This window comes from Oryx dammah, unplaced genomic scaffold (genome assembly GCF_014754425.2).
Source record: "Oryx dammah isolate SB20612 unplaced genomic scaffold, SCBI_Odam_1.1 HiC_scaffold_1, whole genome shotgun sequence".
NCBI lineage: Eukaryota > Metazoa > Chordata > Mammalia > Artiodactyla > Bovidae > Oryx > Oryx dammah.
The window spans coordinates 40764980-40787794 of NW_024070185.1; the positions used below are offsets into that span (position 1 = coordinate 40764980).

The following is a 22815-nucleotide window of genomic DNA, read 5'->3' on the forward strand; positions in this document are numbered from 1 at the left end:
TTTTGAAGATGTTTTATTATCTTTGAACTCTGTTAATTACAGATAAAAGTCACTGATAATTCAAATTGCTGTACTATTGTATGTTATGTGTCATTTTTCACTGGCTACTTTCAAGATTTTATTTATTTTTTTCTTATGCACTATCAGTTCAGTTCAGTCCCTCAGTCATGTCTGACTCTTTGTGACCCCAGGGGCTGCAGCATGCCAGGCTTTCCTGTCCATCACCAACTCCCAAAGCTTGCTCAAATTCACATCCATCCAGTTGGTGATGCCATCCAACCATCTCATCCTCTGTCATCTCCTTCTCCTCCCACCTTTAATCTTTCCCAGTGTCAGGATCTTTTCCAGTGAGTCAGTTCTTCACATCAGGTGGCAAGAGTATTGAGGTTTCAGCTTCAACATCAGTCTTTCCAATGAATATTCAGGACTGATTTCTTTGAGGATTGACTGGTTTGATCTCCTTGCAGTTCAAAGGACTCTCAAGAGTCTTCTCCAACACCACAGTTCAAAAGCATCAATTTTTGGCACTCAGCTTTCTTTATGGTCCAGCTCTCACATCCATACATGATTACTGTATGAATATTTGTTGGCAAAGTAATGTCTCTGCTTTCTAATACACTGTCTAGGTTGGTCATAGATTTTCTTCCACGGAGCAAGCCTCTTTTAATTTCATGGCTGCAGTCACCATCTGCAGTGATTTTGGAGCCCAAGAAAATAAAGTCTGTGTCTGTTTCCACTGTTTCTCCATCTATTTGCCATGAAGTGATGGGATCAGATGCCATGATCTTAGTTTTTTGAATGTTGAGTTTTAAGCCAGCTTTTTCACTCTCCTCTTTCACTTTCATTAAGAGACTGTTTAGTTCCTCTTCGCTTTCTGCCATAAGGGTGGTGTCAGCTGCATACCTGAGGTTATTGATATTTCTCCCGGCAACCTTGATTCCAGCTTCTGCTTCATCCAGCCCGGCATTTTGCATGATGTACTCTGCATATAAGTTAAATAAGCAGGGTGACAGTATATAGCCTTGATGTACTCCTTTCCCAGTTTGGAACAAGTTTGTTGTTCCATGTCTCGTTCTAACTGTTGCTTCTTGACCTGCATACAGATTTCCCAAATGGCAGATCAGGGTGGTCTGGTATCCCCATCTCTTGAAGAATTTTCCACAGTTTGTTATAATCCACACAGTGAAAGGCTTTAGCGTAGTCAATGAAGCAGAAGCAGATGTTTTTCTGGAATTCTCTTGCTTTTTCTATGATCCAGGGAATGTACTATATGTACTATAGTTAATTTATAATGTTGTGTTTTGGATGTATAGCAAAGTGATTCAGTTATATGTAAATATATTTTTGAAATTATTTTTCATTATGAAAAGTGAAAGTGAAAGTTCTCAGTTGTATCTGACTCTTTGCGACCCCATGTACTATACAGTCCATGGAATTCTCCAGGCCAGAATACATTCTATTTCATGTAGCATGACCACATAAATTTTAGTCTGGAAAAATTATTAGAGCAGGTGCAACCAGATATCCACCATAGTCATAACTCATTAAAACATGCTGAAGGCTAGGTTTGAGCAGGACAACCGTGGTTGTTTTTCAAGATTAATTACTTGTGAAATGTAAACCAGAGTGACATAAATATTGTGTTGTGCTATGTGAAATTATTTGATCTACACCAATTAATAGTTCCTCTGAACCACTTTATGGTGGCAATATTAGACAGTAGGATCAATTTCTTCTTAAGGTCCATGTTGCTCATAATTAGAAAAAAAATCATAAAGCAATAAGCCATGTACTTCAGAAGTAATATTTGATTAGTTAAGAGCAATTTGAAAAGAACATGATATAAAAATCTTAAAAAGAAATAGGTTAAAGAAAGCATTTTGATTGGTGGGAAAGTGTCAATGGAATTAATTCCTCAGACCTCTGACACTTTGTATAGCTGAATGGTGGGGAGTTGACAAATATCAGAGACCAGGAGTCTACACGGAGAGTAAGTAGCTTTTAATCCATAACCAGTCCCTGCCTCTGGACTCAAAGGGCAAGGAAAGAAAACAGCAGATGTTGCATATAATCTTGCACTTATTCATTTAGACGAGTCTGTAGAAGTGATAAAGAGAATAATACAGCTTGAAGTGGACTCACCAGGTCTTACCATTTCATCTGCTCTGTTCCTTATGTTGGCGTAGCTTGAACTAAGAAACCCCACTTTGCAATTTGCTCAAGCAAGAAACCAGCATATGGTTTGGAGAGCATTCTGAAAGATATGGAAGGATATAATTCTGGAGAAAAAAAGTTAAATGCCATTTTTTACTAGACTGGGATGGTTAATTGGGAGACTTTTATCAAATCCTTAAGAAAGAGATAATTACAACGTTACTAAACTTGATCCAAAGTTAGAGTTTTCTTATCAGTTTCATGAAACACTGTATTCATTTTGATGAGTTAACATGCCATTGATGGCCAATTAGGACAAAAGAGCAAACAAAGCAACCGCAAATTAATCTTCCACAGGAATAAAGATGTGAAAATACACCAAACTCTTAACAAATTAAGCACAATAGCTTCTTAGAATGATAATTAACAATTCTTATGTCAGTTTATCAAAGAATTGCAGGGATAGATTACCTGTGAATACCTACAAATAAAATTCTGCACTTGGCACATTAATATACTAAAGGAGAAGAAAATATAAATATATGCTGAAAACTAATAAATGCAAACTTCCTTGGTGATAAAAATATGAGCAAACAATGTTAAAAATTTAAGCACTCTTTACATGGTAAAAAGTTTTTATCATAAGTCTGTAGCAAACATCATACTAAAAATGGTCAAACTACAGCTGTGAATCAAACAGTAACAAAAAAAATAAGGCAGATGCCTACTCCCACTGCTATTTGTTCCATGGTGTCATTGAAATTTTAGCCACCAAAATAAGGTTTTTAAAAAAGGTACCATAAAGGAAATCACAAAGTTATCATTTTTTTTCAAATGTCAGATTATTTACCTAAAATCAACTGAAAACACTATGTTACAATAATAAAGTTCGGTAAAGTTACCTGATAAAAGGGGAAGAAAGATTCCAATAAAAATTTTAATGGAGAGCATATATTTTGTATATACACATATATATATGTATATATATAAACTTACAAGTTAAAATTCAGACAGTGGTAAAGCTATGTGGGGAATTAAAATAGGGTTGATAGTCACTGAGAGACTGATGATGGAATGATTGGGGGCAGCAGGGTGGCTTTACTAGAAAGTGATGTTGAAACTGATATTTGAGTGAGAAAAAGGAACCAGTCGTGGAGAAAAGGAGTTCTCACCTACAAAACTGTAAGCTAATAAAGTTGTGTCAGTGTAAACTGCCAAGGTTGTGGGCATTTGTTGCCAGCAATAGATAAGTAATACCTCAGGGGTGTCAGAAAGAAAAATAGCTTTTAATTGAGAGGCCTGCAGAAGTGGGCTCATTACAGGTCAGCCAGGTTTCTGTTATACAAGAGGATGAGGGGAGCTTCAAACAGCGGATCAGGGTTATGGAGAAAAAGACCAGAGACATAGTAACAGGGTGTTGGGGGCCATGGAATTATGGAATGCTGGGCAGGATAAATGAGAGACTTGGGAGGCTTGAAATTCTCATACTCTGAGGTTAACGGGAGGGTGAGGCACAATGGGAAAAGTCCTGAGATTTGGGGCCACTAGGCATTAATCTCTTCTATAGTTCCTGGTGGTGTGACAGCAAAGAGGTCAGTAAAATTTTCTTGGAGACCTGTTATCTTAGTGATTGGAATTAGGAGGTAGCATCTTACTTGTCCTGGTGGTGGTGGAGAGCTGGGAAAAAAGTGATCTCACTGGAAAGAGGAGACTGGAAGCCATCTTTTCCTTACACAGAATCTAGAGTATAGAGAGACACTCTACTGAGGAAGCCAGCAGACACTAGGGACATAGTGATAATAAATCTGGCCTTAATTTATAATTCAGAGAACATAGATCTCCCACTATTAATCTGCATGTCTATGCTTCCAGTCTTGTACCTCCTCAGACAGAAAGAATCCTTGGTGACCACAGCTAACATCATACTTAATAGTGAAACACTTAAAAACTTTCCCCCAAAGATCAAGAACAAATCAAGGATGTTTCTTCTCACTGATTCTATTCAACATTGTACAGGAGATTTAAAAAAGAAAATGAAATTGAAGCATCCACATTAAAAAGGAAGAAGTAAAAATATTTGTGTATAAAAAAAGCCTAAGGAACTCATACATTACTAAGGATAGGGTTCAAGTTAGTAAAGGAGTTTGAAAAGTTTGCAGTATACAAAATCAGTACACAAAAATCAGTTGCATTTCTATACACTGGACAATCTGAAGATAATGTTTTAAAAATTCTAATTTGTTTGAATGAAATAGGAATAAATTAAACAGAAGTGCATGACTTGTATACTGAAAACTACAATACATTGTTCAGTTCAGTTCAGTTGCTCAGTCGTGTCCGACTCTTTGTGACCTCATGAATCGCAGCACGCCAGGCCTCCCTGTCCATCACCAACTCCGAGAGTTCACCCAGACTCACGTCCATCGAGTCAGTGATGCCATCCAGCCATCTCATCCTCGGTCGTCCCCTTCTCCTCCTGCCCCCAATCCCTCCCAGCATCAGAGTCTTTTCCAGTGAGTTAGCTCTTCGCATGAGGTGGCCAAAGTACTGGAGTTTCAGCTTCAGCATCATTCCTTCCAAAGAAATCCCAGGGCTGATCTTCAGAATGGACGAGTTGGATCTCCTTGCAGTTCAAGGGACTCTCAAGAGTCTTCTCCAACACCACAGTTCAAAAGCATCAATTGTTTGGCGCTCAGCCTTCTTCACAGTCCAACTCTCACATCCATACATCACTACTGGAGTTGGCAAAGTAATGTCTCTGCTTTTGAATATGCTATCTAGGTTGATCATAACTTTTCTTCCAAGGAGTAAGCGTCTTTTAATTTCATGGCTGCAGTCACCATCTGCAGTGTTGAAAGAGTTTAAATAAGACAAATAATTGCAGAGACATCCTTTGTTCATAGATTGGAAGAAAATTTTATTAAGATGATTTTGGAAGACTATTATTAAGATAACAGTACTCACCAAATTGATCTACAGATTCAGTGCAATTCTGTAAAACAAAACAAAAAAATCTGACTGTTGCAGAAATGAATAAACTGGGGAGAAACTGGTCCTAAAATTTGTATGAAAATATAAGAGACCCAGGATAAACAAAACCATCTTGCAAAAGAACAAAGTTGAAGGACTCATACTTCTGAATTCCAGAACTTAGTACAGAGTTGTAAGTAATCAAGACAAGTGTGGTATTGGCCTAAGAATAGACATTTAGGTCAATGAACTAGACTTGAGAGTTCAGAAATAAACCTGTATATCTATGGCTAGTTGACTTTTGACTAGAGTGTCACATCAGTTAAATGTGATGTGACAGTTTCAGCAGTTGCTATCAGGACAGCTGGATAGTCACATAAAAAGAAAAAAGATGGGCTGATTAATTATATTCAAAAATTTACTCAAAATGGAGAAAATTCTAAGATTCAAAACCATGACACTCTTAGAAAAATATAGGCTTAAATCCTGTGACCTTGGATTAGGCAATGATTTCTTAGCTATGATACCTATAAACATAAGCCACTGCCGGGGTCCAGCCCCAGTGGATCCAGGGAATTCGAAGGTGGGGACGGCGTTGGCATCCTTGGAAAAATACATATTTAATTACAGATATATAGAGAGATTAGAAATGGATAGTGTAGTAGGAGAATTAGTGGAGAAAAGGAGGCTGAATCCAGTGGGAATTCAGCCAGAGAAATGGGAGCAAGAAAGAAGCGACATGGGGGAATCAGTCTTTCTGGAAACTGATCTGATTTCTTTATTTTTGGGTTTGCTTATCTACCTTTTGTTACATATAGGGATGAATACAGAGTCACGCAGGGATCAGCAGTCCTGACCTTTATCAAAATCAGGTGCTTCACATAAAAAGGTCTTAGGGATTTTATGATCCTTTCTTTTGGAAAACCAAAAACTTATTTTTTCCAAGGGTGTTTTTTCTTAAACCAGGCACCACCCTCCAAATAAAGTTGCATTCCTATAGGATGAGGATGTAGTGAGTTACAATCAAGAAAGGAATTTATTTAACCCAAGGTTAACATGATTAATCTTAAAGGTTAATACTTATTTCTCCTATATGCTTAAAGGTTAATACTTATTTCTCCTAAATGCTAGTTATATTCATTATAAGGGCAGGGAACATGGAGATTTAGCAGCAAACATCAGCCCAACAAATGAAAATCCTTTCACCAATGCTCCCCTTAAGATCTATTTAGTCTTAAGATAGTGATAAAGTTACATTTTTACATAGCAAGGACACAGTGATTTATAACAAAGTACAGTGGTCTATTACAAAAGAGAAAATCCATTAACTCAAAAAGTCTAGTATTGCTAACATCAAAAACTACTGTATTTCCTTTTCTATATTCCAAATACATTGATTAATATATTCCCAGGTGCCTAAGGATATGGAGGCCTGGCAGCAATCACTGACTCAAAAATGAGAGAAGCCCTATGCTAATTAAGACTCTCAAAATACTCCAAACTCTCTGTGCTGTTTATGGTTGAGAGGTAGTAAACAATCATGAGTATGGATAATCCTGTCACACAAGCTAGTCTGTCAGCAGAGAGGTTTGACCTGAGACATCCTTGTCCCACCCAGGGGAGGGAATTAGCAGCAATTATTGACACAACAAATGAAAAAACCCTTCATCAATATAATTCCCAACCAACCCACTATACTAATAATTTCCAACTCCCCGAAGGAATTTGCCTTTAGTAAGTCTAAAACATCTCGTGTCTCTCAGGTTAGGAGGCTGTAAACAATCACATGTGGCCCAAGGAACCTATATAGGCGGGCTAGATAACCTTCAGAGGAGTCACACCCAGGAATTTTTATTGCCTTGGAGCGGCACGTTTACTCCTTCTCCGAGAGAACCGGTTATGGGGGAGAGCATAAAACAGACTCTGGTTTGGGGGTAGATGCTCAGGAACAGGGGGTTTCCTGAGGCTTGATCACGCCTTTGTGTATGCCAAGCCTCCTTCCTCATGACCTTTGCCATGGGCGGAGTTCCTCACGCTGGCCCCCGGCAAGCCACTAAAGAAAATCCAGGTAAATCAGACTTGATCAAAATTAAAAACTCGTATCATCAAAGGAAACTACAAGATAGTATGAAAAGACAACACACAGAATGGGAGAAAATATGGGCAAAGGATTTGAAATGACATTTCTCCAAAGAAGATGTAAAATGGCCAGTAACCTCATGAAAAGATGCTTACTTACCTCAGTAGTCATGAGGGAGATACAAATGAAAATTACAGTGAGATATCACTTTATATCTACTGTTATGGCAATAATAATGATAATATAATAATAATAATAACCAGATAATAGCTAGTATTATTTGTAGGGAAATTGGAAGCCTGATACATTGCTGATGGGAATATAACATGGGATAATTATGGTGGAAAACAGTTTGACAGTTCTTCAAGAAATTAAACATAGATAACCTAGCAATTCTACTCCTAGGTATAATCCCAAGAAAATTGAAAGCATATTTTAAAACAAAGATTTGTGCAAGAATGTTCACAGAAGCATTATTTATGAAAGCAAAAAACATGGTAACAACCCAACTGGTGAGTAGATAAACTGATGAATGGATAAACAAATTATGGTATTTCCATACATTTGATTATTATCCAGCCATGTAAAGAAATGAAGTGTTAATATATATTATGGTATGATCAACCCTGAACACATTATACTAAGTGAAAAAAGCCAGACATAAAGACATGTTACGTGAGTCCGTCTTTTAAAAATGTCCAGAGTAGAGAAATATATAGAAACAGAAAGCAGACTAGTGGTTAGCAGAAGGTAGAAAAAGAAAAGAATGAGTGACTGAGGATGAGTATGGGACTTCTTTTTAGGGTAATGAAAAAGTTTGGAAGTATAATAGTCATACAACCTTATGAATTAACCCACTGAATTATATGCTCTAAAATGGTGAATTTCATGGGATGTGAATTACATCACACACACAAAAAAATCCTTGATGAAACCCAGGCTTCTTATCAGAGGGTACTAAGGATTATAGTTTTGGTGGCTTGAATCTATTTTATAACTTTAGTAGCAAGCCTTAATGCAGGCTAGAGGCTGGAGAGTTTCCACCAAGCAGGTGAATCTGGGAGAGTTTTTTTTAAAAAAGCCAGAAGTGATGCAAAGGCAATGTTTCTGGTCCTCCTACCACGAACACATTTGGAATTTAAATTTATTGTTTTTCAGTGGCAAAGGCAGCAGAGTTCCCAGGATCTGGTGTTGAAAAGTAGAGCTGAAGTGCCCATTTTGCTGACATCAGTTGCAGCTGGAGTTGTGTAACCCCATAGCCAGCAGCTGTAGCAGAAGCTTCTAGATTCTCTGGTTTCTATGTCAGAGATGGCAGCCTCATTGGAGGGTCTTTTGGGAGGGATTGTTGTGGGGATCACTCTTTAAAGGTCAGCCTGGAAGCTGCTTACAAAACTCTTCCAATGATTTTCTAAGCCCTGTTTCTCTAAATTAAATATCTTTTGTTTAATCTAGTTAGAATGATTTCTGTTCTTTCAACTAAAGCCTGATGGATGAACATGAATATGAGGTTCCTGCCAACTTCCTCCTCCTGTTTTTCCTGGCCTCACACTTTGTGTTCCAGCTACATCAAACTAATGTCATTTCCCATACATACCCTGCTTCTTTATGCCTCTGTGCCTTTGTACCTGCTGTTTCTTCTGCCTGGATAATTTCATTCTCACTTCCCTGACTAGTCATTTTTAAGCCTCAATTTAGAATAATCTCCGGGAAATTCCCTGGAACATCTTCACTCCGCTCCCAAGTCTGGGCAGGTGCTCTTCATTTGCACACACTGTCAGCATAACACTTTATGGTTATACTTTATGTTATAACACTTTGAAGTTGAGACTGTGAACCCCTTGAGGGCAGAAACTCTTCCTGCTCTTCTTTGTTACCATCTTAATTAGCAGAGCCTGGAATATTATAGTGCCCACCTATGCTTGCTTTTCAGAATTGAATTTATGCTTATAAACATTCCTATGAATATTTGTGTGTGACATTATATAAGGGCTAAAAACCAGCTTAAAAATAAAATACTGAAATATATATAAGGGAAAAGATAATAAATTGGGGCTCTATTTCTAAGTCCATGATGGAATGCAGTTATTAATTTACCAGGAGGATGACTCATTACAATGAGAAATATTTTCACAGAATTGTCAATATGGTGAAATCAGAACATACCTTAATCTACTTATACAAATGGTAGTGTCTAATACCTGAAGGAGATCTAGGTTAAAAAATGTGTATGATTTGCTAATTGGATGAGAAACATTCCAAATTGCCATTAATTATTTTTTCTTTATTGCCAACTACAACTTTAAACCCACAAATACATATGATACATTTTATGAATATAAATATATGAATGGGTATAGATGTTTTAGCAAAGTATTTCAAGGCTTACAGACCTACAGGTCTGAAGACTGGTCCTCCCCAAGTATTTCAGTGATGGAAACTTTAGACTAGAAATATGACAGAAGAAAAAAAGCAGGAAAGATAAATTTTTATCCAGTGGTCTTTCAGAGAGTGACCTTTTGTCTGTGAGTGTCTGGACACTCAGTGTTTCATATATACATAGGTTTCATGTTCTGGACTTATCAAAAACATTTTAAATAGATAAAGATTTCAAGATAAGAAAAAAAGGCAGGTGGTCAAGTTAGGAGAGCTCGCTACTCAAAATACAGCATGGTGTTTTTAAATAATAGTGAGTTAGGAAAATGTGCATAAATACCATACTATATATGAATTTACACTCATGTTTTTGGAAACCTAGGTGAATTTTTAGGGAAGTGTAGGAAGATAGGCACACTCAGACTTAACGCTCTCATTCTTCATTGTGTACTTACCAAGTTCAGTGTCAAATGCATTCTAGTAATTCCCTGGAGGGAAATTTCAGTGTTGGGTTGTACATACACATGGTTCATTTTCTGCTCTTTCCAATTCAGTGTAACACTAAGTGATTACTACTACTTTAAGGCATATGAGACATATGCTGTATTTTTATCTTTTTGTAAAAAGTTTTATTGTATTTTCTTATGAAAAAGCTATGCATATTAATTAATGAAAAATAAAATAATGGAGACAAGAAGATTACCTTTTATTCTACCTACCAGAGGGGGGGAAAAATGCTCTTAAAGATTAACTGCCTATGTTTCCAGGCACTTTCATATAATTTTTTCTTTAAAAAATAAGAGTTACACAAAATATTTTATTCTTTAGAATATATGAGGAACAACTATCCATGATAACATTTTTGAAAATTTTATGGTGTTCCTTCCTTTATGGGGATTACCATGATCTATTTAATTAATCCCCTATTGCTTGACATTTAAAATCTTTCAATTTTTTTGAAAGTACAAGTAGCACTATAATGAATTGTAATTAAATCCTTCCACACAATCTTTATTATAGTCTCAGAGTAAACTTATCAATCTAAAATTACTGAGTCAAAGGGCATGATTACTTTTAAAGATTTTGATATATGTATTATTAAGTTTTCCTCCCCAGATATTCTCATTTACACTCTCATTGTATGAGTATTAACCCACACCCACCCTCTGTTTTAACCCACATTCACAAAAAACATCTTCATGAGTTGAATAGACAAAAATGTTGCTTCTCTCTTTGTGGGTCTTTAACAAAAACAACAACAACAAAAATATACTGTTCTTTTGCTATGTATTGTGGTATGTTTCCATTTTATAATTTGTCTTAAGTTTATGAGCCTTTAAAAGAATAGATTGTCAAATGTATTTGGTTTTTTCCTTGAAAAAAAAAAAAGCAAGGCTTCAGTATGGCTAAGGAAGTAAGGGTGCTGAATCCTAGCCACTAGGCCACCAGAAACCAGTGTAAAGGCCCTGGCCCATCAGTTGTGTAGAAATGAATTTCCAAGTAAAGACAGACAGCAGTGAAGCAAGTAGTGTTTATTAGGGAAAAAGAGTACAGTATATGCAGATAGATAGGGACTTCCCGGTGGCTCAGATGGTAAAGCATCTGCCTACAATGCGGGAGACCCGGGTTCAATCCCTGGGTGGGGAAGATCTCCTGGAGAAGGAAATGGCAACCCACTCCAGTATTCTTGCCTGGAAAATTCCATGGACAGAGAAGCCTGGTCGTCTACAGTCCGTGGGGTCGCAAAGAGTCGGACACAACTGAGCGACTAACACTGTATATATATAGATAGACACAAGGGCGTGCTCAGAGAGTTGTGCCCTTCTGGTAGTTTGAATCACTTTTATGGGGCATTTCTTCTGGGTTTCCTTTGGCCAGTCACCCTGCTTTGCCTGGTCCTGAGTGTATTAGGTATATCTCAGGGTCCTCCCATGTGTGTGTGTCCATCTCTTATTAGCCAAGATGGACTCTAGCAAAGAGGCCTGTGGGCAGTTGACACCACTTGTTATGGAGTGGCGGCCCCTCCCTTTCTGACCTCCAGGGAGCCTCTCTGCGCATGTGAAGTTGGAGAGGTCCCCTTGACTTTGAAAATAAGGAGTACGTGGTGCTTGTCTCTTAACCTGGCAGGGCCTGGCCTCCTCCGGTATCCCGCTTTCATGGAGTTCCTGTCTACAGGGCAGAACTGTTCAGCCTGGGGCTATCTGTCTCCTGCCTCAGTGTCATGTCTGGAAAATAGACACACACGTTCTGCAGCCCAAGTATATATGGCAACTGACCTATATTTTCTTCTAATATCTTTGTGGTTTAATTTTTAACAAATCTTTAATTTTGGGGGGGAGTGGGGGAGAAGTAACAGGTAAACATGTTATTATTTCTATTCCTTAAATGTTTACCCAGTTGCCTCAACACAATTATTGAATAAACCATCCTGTTTCCGCTTATTTATGCTTTGTAAAGTTAAAAAAGTAATTGAGTTATTTAAAAATTTGCATTGTGTTCTATAAAAAGTGCTGATCTAAACACTTAGGAATCCTTCTGTGACTGTAGTAAAAATGCAGGTGCTGTGTTGGATCAAGTCTCTTAGTGTCTCTTATTAAAAAAAAAAATTCCTGTATAAAGTGAAGGTGTGGGGCAAAATTATGATTTGACTTACATACAGAATCCCTTTTCCAGTGAGGTCTTAACATTAATTATTCCACCTGCAGGTGAAGTGGACCATCCAGACCTGCTGTCCTCATTCAGGACCCTTTACAAAGGCTGTGCCCTCTGCTTGCAGTGTAACCTTTCTCCCTTCTTTCCTTTCTGCTTGGAAAGCTCTTACTTTTTTTCCAGGGCTCCCACCCAGTGCAATGTCTCCTATGAGGGATCTCCTAGGCAAAATTAGTTGCTTGTTTCTCTCAGGGACCATAACACGTGAACAGACCTCTTCTCCTTGCACTGTGAGCTCTCTCAAGGCTGTGTCTGCAGTTTATCTTTGCATCTTTCCCTGGTGCCAATCAGTAGTGACTGGTTTACAGCACATGCTCGTAAATGTTAGCTGTGTGTGCACGTATGAGTGAATCCCCAAGCCATGGCTTACAGACATCTGGTTCCACCACATCTGCTGCAGGGCAGAAACAAAACTGAATCTGTGCAACAGCTCTTGACAGCAGAGTTGTTATTTCATACTCTTTCATTGGAAGCTCTCGCTTTTTTGTTATTATAGTCACTGAGTCTGCATCAGAGCAATTATCCCTGACTGAGTAACTTCAATAGAATAGTCTCTAGAAACCACAAGGAGAAAGCTGGAGATTGGAGAAAACTCTTCCCAGGAAGAAAGTAGATGCTACAAAATTTCGTTTAGACCCTGTAGAGACATTCACAATGAAGTTTAAATTTAAACCTGAGATGACCAGCTTCTTCAAGGGAGATCGGAAGAATTAAGAAGTTTACATTCTTAATGGAGAAAAGAGAAAGTGAACTTTTCCTTGATCTTATATCATAACAGGAAAAACATGTCATTAACCAAAAGTTCCAAACCATTTGCAGGAGTTGGAAAAAAAAAAGTTGACTGAAAGTACCAAGTGTTTGATTGACACTTGATATCCATAATGCTCTATTTCATTTTGTTTTTGTGTGGTTTAAAAGTGACCATGGTTTCTATAACTGTAATGATTCTGTTGTTTAATTCAGTAAGTATGTACCAGTCATATTCTATGTGCTGAGTGGTATTCTGGAAACAACAGACATGTATTTGATAGGGAAAATTTGAGATGAAAAGAATAAGACCCACTACTCCCTTTTCCAGAATTCCATGTATCCATGGCTCTCTGGCACCTAGTCATTTTCCCACCTTGAAAAATTTCAGCTGAAGGATTACTCAGAGAAGCATTTCAAAGAAATTTGAGGGAGCAGTAGGTTCCTAGGGAGTTGTTAGGGACATGGCATACTCTTTCATTAAAGGCAGTATGAAATGTTCCTTCCTTCTGATTTGAAAATATTGGTTGCAGAGGTGTTTAAAATTTCATTATGAAGTTGGTTTCAGTGTTTATTTGTTTCTTCTGCTGTGGTTATGTGTGGAGAGAAGAATGTGGAAAAAAGCAAGACTGGTTAAAAATATGTTTAAGCTGATTCAAAGGCTAGAAAGGTGAGTTGAGTTTGTCCTCGAGCTTTGTTTTCAGCAGTAAATATGGCAAACACACCAGATGTGTCCAAACTGGAGTGATGCTGATGGTGGTTCCTGTCAAGTTAAAGTTCGACAGTCCTTGCTATGTTTCAGGTCCTCCGGGAGGATCAGAGAAAGGAGGACACGATCTCTGCCTGTGGATGTTCTGACACGTGGCAGAATAGTTAAAATTGGGCTGCAAATGGCAGAATAAGCTACATGCTGTAACAGAGTGCTGTTGAACCTCTGTTAGTAAAGTGAAGGAGATAACATATGCCAGTTGGGGGCAATCAGGAAAGGTGCCATGGAGGTGATGGTGTTTGATATGGACATTCGTAAATTAGGCAGTGTTTACAGTGGCAGATTTGATTTTCTGTATCACCTTAGAAGTTCTGTTCTTCTAATTCACATCTCTGCTGTCACCATAATCATAAGCTCTCCTTGCAGAGCAGCTGGTAATTAGTTTTATTGAAGTATGGTATATGTTTAGGGAGTTGTGGATTGGCTGCGCAGAAGTAGGAAAGATTCCCGGGGATTTACAATTCCAGGCAGGAAGCTCTGTACTTTAATATTCAGTGGGGAATCTTTGAAGCTTTGAGCAGAGCATTGCAATGACTGCATGTGTGCTTCATTAATTGTAACCTGGCAGCTTGGAGCAGTGTGAACTCGTTTTCAGTTACCAGGGCAGATAACAGTGCAGAGACTGTCACTGTTGTCCACTTAGAATGTAATGAAACCATAGAACAAGCAAGATCAAAGGACTCAGGCAGAGAGTTCTTAGACACTGAAAGATAATTAATAAAAGGAAAAATTGATAATAGGACTTTATCAGAATTAAGCATTTGCTATGTGCAAAATCCTGTTAAGAGGAATAAAAGGCACACTACAAAATGGGAGAAAATATTTGCAAACCACATATCTGTTAAAGGACTATATCCATAATATATGAAGAACTCAATAGTTAAACCCAAACCAATCCATTTTGCAAATGGGTAAAAGCTATGTTTTTCCAGGAGTCATGTATGGATGTGAGAGTTGGACCATAATGAAGACTGAGCACCAAAGAATCAATACTTTTGAATTGCAGTGCTAGGGAGGACTCTTGAGAGTCCTTTGGACAACAAGGAGATAAAGTCAGTCAGTCCTAAAGGAAATCAACCCTGAGTATTCATTGGAAGGACTGATGCTGAAGCTCTAATACTTTGGCCACCTGATGTGAAGAGCCAGTTCATTGGAAAAGATCCTGATGCTGGGAAAGATCGAGGGCAGGAGGAGAAGGGGACCACAGAGGATGAGATGGTTAGTTGGCATCACTGACTCAATGGGCATGAGTGTGAGCAAACTCAGGGAGATAGTGAAGGATAGAGAAGCCTGGCATGCTGAAGTTCATGGGGTCACAAAGAGTCGGACACGACTTAGCAACTGAATAACAGCAACAGATGACATAAACAGACATTCACTGAAGAGAACATGAAAAGATGGTCAGCACCATTAGCATCCAGGTCTCTTCTGCCTCCTGCCTTGGCAGGCGGATTCTTTACCACTGAGCCATCTGGGAAGCCTTTATTAGACATTAGTCCAGTTCAGTTGCTCAGTCGTGTCCGACTCTTTGCGACCCCATGAATTGGAGCACGCCAGGCCTCCCTGTCCATCACCAAATCCTGGAGTTCACCTAAACTCATGTCCATCGAGTTGGTGATGCCATCCAGCCATCTCATCCTCTGTCGTCCCCTTCTTCTCCTGCCTCCAATCCCTCCCAGCATTAGACATTAGGAAAGTACAAATTAAACCCACAATGAGATACTACTACACTATGAGTATGTGGAGAAACTGGATTATTTTTCCATTGTTGATATGAATGTTAAATATCACAATCACTATGGAAAAGAATTTGATAGTTTCCTATAAAACTATATTCGTAATTACTATCCTCCTGAAAGTTCAGGAAAATTATGTTTACATTAAAATGAACAACAGAAAAATATGGAGATCAAATTCCATGCAGACTTACTCTAAGAGAAAAAGGCAGACTAACATCTCTGCCAACCAGTGAAAGCATACTATATAGGTATGTTCCAAAAATATATAAGATTAATTTGCAGAACAAATTAACAATTAGGAACATTATACAGGACATGAAATAATAATATAAATCAGAATTAGAAAAGCTTAGAAATGAAAATGAAAAAATTCAAGGAGCAATCAGAAATAAAATAATTTAAAAAATACTGATTTTAGAAATGAAGACTGAAGAGAAGGGGAAAAATTATATCAAATAAAGAAGAAAGGTAGAAAGTTTTTAAACGTAAGAGGGAATAGAAAACAGATAAAAAGAATTCAAAGGAAAATTGTGAACATAAGTAAAGAAGATCCAACATATGTATAAAAATCTCTGAAGAAGATATCAGAGCAAAGAAACAAATACAAAAATTACGGCTGAGAAAATTTTGCTGAGATAATTGAAAATACATACTGAAATAGTAAACTTTATACCTGAAAATACTGACCTAGAATGGGCAACATAAGACACTTTCTAGTAAAAATTACTGACCTTTAAAGAAAGAGAAAAACTCTAGAATCGAGACATTATCATAGTAGCTGTTAAGGGAAAGAAAGTCTGATTATCATTAGACTTTTTGGCAGTAATGCTACATGCTAGAAGAAAATGAAGTAACATTAAAGATCTTCAGAGGAAAAAAAAATGTGAGATAAGAATTTTATATCCAGAAAAACTCACCCTCAAAAATATAAAAGACAATGATTGGCACACAAAAATTCAGGAAATATTGTTTCAGCAAGCCCTTCCTAAGATACCACTAGAGAATGATTTTGGACAACCAAAATGACTAGAGAGACGTCAATATAGGTCTGATGGGGAGCACTAGATAGTTATTAAATGAGGGCTAATAGGGAATAATATATTATGTAAGGACTGTATGATTTGACAGTGTGGACTTAGCATAATAAAAAAACAAAATGTAGAGGGAGGGAAGCGCATTTACAAATCCAAACCAAACCCTAAACCAAGGCAACAATAAAACAATTAGACGCCTGCCTCAGTAATCATAGTTGGTGCTGACAGTGTTCATATTGTCGGTCTGAAACTGATGTCTTAAGAGCCCCTTTTCTTTGTCTTCTGTCTCTCACACGTGGGAGTTTCCCCAGTTCTTAACTCTGAAACTACCTCTACACCCCTTTCTTCCTTCTTCGGATTTTCCTGCTCTCTTCATTTCTTTTACCTTTAGCCTGTTTTTAACCTGAATCAATCAATCCGTTTTCAGTTTTTCTTCACTCTCATCATTCCAGCCAGCAAAAGCCGAAAATCTAATCTTTCAAATGGAACATCTACCTTACCAGGTAGAAGAGAGGAAGAACCCATGACTGTCTCATTTATTACTGTTGTGTCATATTCCCTAGGACATTGTTTTATTCAGCATTGATGCCTAATTTTAATATTAGATTTGTTAGAGTCCATAATCCTATCCTTTTTTCCTTACACTCTTTTTCTGTAGTTAAATTTGTTAAAAAAATAACTACATAGTTGTCTATATACTTTATTCTATATACACAAGTGCTGCTTATACAGTCTTTTATTTTTTAGTTATTTGTTTCCAGGAAACATTCCTTAGATAGACAAACTTCCTAGTTCTTGATAGGGTTACTTAGCAAAGAATTGACACAATGCCATATTATTAGGTCATGAGTACTCTTCAGTCCAGGAATTTATGTATAAAAATACATCTTAGAATATCTATTCTAGACCATGCCTGATACCTAATATTCTTGATCAACTAGTGTTTTAGCTTTCCTGTAGAGATTGAACTTTTGTATTTGCATAAGCTGAAAGGTTATGGCTGCAATACAGGAGAGCCCGGTTTGATTCCTGAGTTGGGAAGATCTGCTGGAGAAGGGATAGGCTACCCACTCCAGTATTCTTGGGCTTCCCTTGTGGCTCAGCTAGTAAAGAATCCACCTGCAATTCGGGAGACCTGGGTTCGATCCCTGGGTTGGGAAGGTCCCCTGGAGAAGGGAAAGGCTACCCACTCCAGTATTCTGGCCTGGAGAATTCCATGGATTGTATAGTCCATGAGGTCGCAAAGAGTCAGACACAACTAAGCGACTTTCACTTTCACAAGCTGAAAGGATTGGAGGTATATATGTGGAAAGGTAGAGAAATATTGGTTAAGAGAGACAAAGACAATTCTCTTGATGTTTCCCGGTGGCACTTTCCCTGTTTCCTTGTATGTACTTGTAAAATGGCTGGATCCTGAATCTCTTTCTGAACCTTTGCAATTTTTGTCAGATAAGGCTAAGGTAGAGAATAGAGTAAGGCATCTGGATTCACTGTCTCTGTGGATTTCTTTTGAGAATCCTCTGGTAGAACAAGTGGCCTTCCTCAAGGAAGAATCAAGGCTCCGGGCTTTGCTAAAGTCAGCAGAAGTTTGTGCACATGAACTTAGTCCGCTTATTACTCTGCTGCTACCAAGAGATCAGGCCTTGCCCTTTGAAGAAGTAGCAAAGAGGGTCGCTGATGAAAGCAAAGTTCAAAAGCCGAATGATATTGAATACACAGAAGTAGCCAGCCTTCCATGCCACTGTAAAGGTGAAATGCAATGTTTGTAAAGGGAGTCAGAGTGCTCTGCAAATGTAGTTATTTTTACTAGTAATAGCTCAATAGAAAGATACATGTCCTGTACCTTAGTTCAGGGTAGATTGGAAATGATTTCCCTCACCACCCCTACTTTTCACTGATAGAATTTTTCCCAGTCTTAGATTTGTATGTATTCCTCAACAATATTTACATATTTCTTCATTTTTCTAATATAAACTTTAAAAGACACAATTCTCTATTAATATACTCTTCCCTAAAATAGCTGTACTTTAATCTTGATCATATTAGTTGGCAGAAATAATTTAGAATGTTTGTTTTCTGTATAACATAGTCAGAGGGCAGGAAAGGAAATAAACACTAGAAGATATAAGATTAGCAAATAAAAACATGATAAAACATTCATTTCCATGTATTATGCTTAAAATGAGAATTAAAATGATTGTATTGAATACAGGAATTCTTAAATTATTATGTTGAATGAATGAGGTACCAATTAATATCTGTCTAATAAATGAACAAATGAAAGGAATGGTAATCCTCACCAAGAATGAGTATGTGGTAATTACACTAGTAGTTACATGCTAACTACAGTAGCAGTGGTAGTGTGCATTTTGATTGGTTTTTACCAGTTGAAAATAGCTTTCTTTTTTTTTTTTTTAAATTATAAAAAGTACAGGTCACACAGAAAATTCAAATAAGAGAACTTGAGGGGAAAAGTAAAAATGTTCCCGCATCTCTCTATTCAGAGGAAACCACTGATGATGTATGTCTATATGTCTTTGGTGTATGTCTTTTAGGACAGCTTTCTGCGAAGACAAACATAAGGTTAAGTTGTTACAATAATATTATACATGCTGTTCTGCAACCTTAACATGAAGGTACCTTGTTTGATTTAACCAACCATGTAAGTGACAGGCTCTTAGCTTCTTTACATTCCATAGCTGTAATAAACAGCTCTAAAATGAACTTCTTGAATATACATTTATCCACACTTGAGAAGGTCATGCTGGGAAGAAATTATATTATGAGTAAAATGTCTGACAAAGAGTATATAGGTTTTAAATTTTGAACCATTTGGGCAGGCTGTACTTCAGGAGCCTAGAAATTTATATTCTTAAATTGCTGCCATCCACTGTTTTCTCATACCCTTGCCAATATTTGATACTATCAGTTGATATTTTAAAAAACTAAACAGTGAGACATAAAAAATTTGATCTTATTGTTTTTTCATATATTTCAATTTGATTATTTCTGAGGTCCTTTTTTTTTTCACTTTTTTTTTTAGCATCAGCATTTTTCTAGTTACCAGTTGTTTATTAATCCTTCTTACTGAATTTTCAGTAGGTCACTTCTTTTTTTTTCTTTGCAGCTAATTGTAGATTTGAATATTAAGTCTTTGTTACATTTTTGAAACATTTTCCTTGTTTATCATTGCTTTTTCGGAGAAGGCAATGGCACCCCACTCCAGCACTCTTGCCTGGAAAATCCCATGGACGGAGGAGCCTGGTGGGCTGCAGTCCATGGGGTCACTAAGAGTCGGACACGACTGAGTGACTTCACTTTCCCTTTTCACTTTCATGCATTGGAGAAGGAAATGGCAACCCAGTGTTCTTGCCTGGAGAATCCCAGGGACGGGGGAGCCTGGTGGGCTGCCGTCTATGGGGTCGCACAGAGTCAGACACGACTGAAATGACTTAGCAGCAGCAGCAGCAACTAACAATTTTTTGCCATTTGTATGTTTTAAAACTTTTAAATTATCAGTGTTTTTTGAATTCTGTTGCATACTTAAAAAGACATTCTCCATCTATATTTAAACAGAGTAGGAAGAGGATGAAGAAAAGAGGTTATATAGACAGACATTTTATAATTTATAAAGGTAAGAAAACAAGCTACTCAATTTATATTCTAATCAAATTACAGTGAAGCAAACAAACAATAATAAAAAATGTCTGCGCCTATTTGGCTAAGGACTATTGAACCAGATAAAAGTTAAAGCTTTTTACCCATTCTATGGTGGTGTGCCATCAGTACATGGAGAAATACTTTCACTGATTCAACAAATATTAAGTACCAGGTACGGGGCTAGGTTTTGATTCAGAGAGAAAAAGATATTGATTACAAAAATAAAATAAAATTGCCCCTGCCCATGAAGAGTTGACAGACTATAATAGTCGTGTAGGGACAAGGGCCTGTGGAACCCTTGACTCCTCATTCCTTCTTCCTTCTCTGTTATTCTACTTCTAAACCATCAAAGAAATAATTGGCAAATGCTAGAAATCCTGCTTTCTTGAAGGAGGTTTTGATTAAAAAAAAAAAAAAAGAAAACATTATTTAAAAGACTCCAGACTCTGTTCTTGTATATCTACATTCACGGCAGTCTCTCTGCAGGGAGACACTTACGCCTTTGAGACCCTCTCTTTGTCATAACATCTAAACCTGTAGTCATGTTTTATGGCAGGAAAATGTTTTCAAAACATCTCTACGATTTAATCAGCCAAGATGTTTTGTGAAAAATATTTGTGAATGCCTCCATTAGGAGGTGCTCACTTAATTGAAATAGTGCATGAAAATATTTGAAAATATTTTGTCATTTTAACTCTGTGTGTGTGTGTTTGAATGTGCACATGCTCATGTGTAGAATTTTATATATAATTATGTTTTTCAGTTAACACAATTATTTAATTTTGTTAGGGAAAATGGAAACCATTAAGAATAGAAACTAAGATCTACTTTATAATGAGAGAAATAATAATAGTCCTTTTTTGTTTTAATAGGATTTTAGAAATTATTTGCCTTTGTTATTCAGTCTTCACAAAAAACCCTGTGAAATAAGAATCACTCTTTTTATTTTACATAATGAAGAAATGTGGTGATTGGGTAATTGAAGTTCCCAGGTTCAGTTCAGTTCAGTTCAGTTCAGTCGCTCAGTTGTGTCCGACTCTTTGCAACCCCATGAATCGCAGCATGCCAGGCCTCCCTGTCCATCACCAACTCCCGCAGTTCACTCAGACTCGTGTCCATCGAGTCAGTGATGTCATCCAGCCATCTCATCCTCTGTCGTCCCCTTCTCTTCCTGCCCCCAATCCCTCCCAGCATCAAAGTCTTTTCCAATGAGTCAACTCTTCGCATGAGGTGGCCAAAGTACTGGAGTTTCAGCTTTAGCATCATTCCTTCCAAAGAAATCCCAGGGTTGATCTCCTTCAGAATGGACTGGTTGGATCTCCTTGCAGTCCAAGGGACTCTCAAGAGTCTTCTCCAACACCACACTTCAAAGCATCAATTCTTCGGCACTCAGCCTTCTTCACAGTCCAACTCTTATATCCATACATGACTACTGGAAAAACCATAGCCTTGACTAGACGGACTTTAGTTGGCAAAGTAATGTCTCTACTTTTCAATATGCTATCTAGGTTGGTCATAACTTTTCTTCCAAGGAGTAAGCGTCTTTTAATTTCATGGCTGCAGTCACCATCTGCAGTGATTTTGGAACCCCCCAAAATAAAGTCTGCCACTGTTTCCAAGTTTCTCCATCTATTTCCCATGGAGTGATGGGACCAGATGCCATGATCTTCGTTTTCTGAACGTTGAGCTTTAAGCCAACTTTTTCACTCTCCTCTTTCACTTTCATCAAGAGGCTTTTTAGTTCCTCTTCACTTTCTGCCATAAGGGTGGTGTCACCTGCATATCTGAGGTTATTGATATTTCTCCCGGCAATCTTGATTCCAGCTTGTGTTTCTTCCAGTCCAGCGTTTCTCATGATATACTCTGCATAGAAGTTAAATAAGCAGGGTGACAATATACAGCCTTGATGTACTCCTTTTCCTATTTGCAACCAGTCTGTTGTTCCATGTCCTGTTCTAACCATTGCTTCCTGGCCCGCATACAGATTTCTCAAGAAGCAGTTTAGGTGGTCTGGCATTCCCATCTCTCTCAGAATTTTCCACAGTTTATTGTGATCCACACAGTCAAAGGCTTTAGCATAGTCAATAAAGCAGAAATAGATGTTTTTCTGGAACTCTCTTGCTTTTTCCATGATTCAGCGGATGTTGGCAATTTGATCTCTGGTTCCTCTGCCTTTTTGGAAACCAGCTTGAACATCAGGATGTTCACGGTTCACGAACTGCTGAAGCCTGGCTTGGAGAATTTTGAGCATTACTTTACTAGCGTGTGAGATGAGTGCAATTGTGTGGTAGTTTGAGCATTCTTTGGCATTGTCTTTCTTTGGGATTGGATTGAAAACGGAGCTTTTCCAGTCCTGTGGCCACTGCTGAGTTTTCCAAATTTGCTGGCATATTGAGTACAGCACTTTCACAGCATCATTTTTCAGGATTTGAAATTGTTCTACCGGAATTCCATCACCTCTACCTGCTTTGTTTGTAGTGATGCTTTCTAAGACCCACTTGACTTCACATTCCAGGATGTCTGGCTCTAGATGAGTGATCACACCATTGAAGATGAAACAGAACTGCAAGTTTCATTGCT

General features: G+C 37.7%; 1 protein-coding gene across 1 annotated transcript in view; it reads left to right on the forward strand.

Annotated features, from left to right (window-relative positions):
- Window positions 1-22815, forward strand: part of LOC120862727 (histone-arginine methyltransferase CARM1-like) — a 265923-nt gene that overhangs the window by 76041 nt on the left and 167067 nt on the right.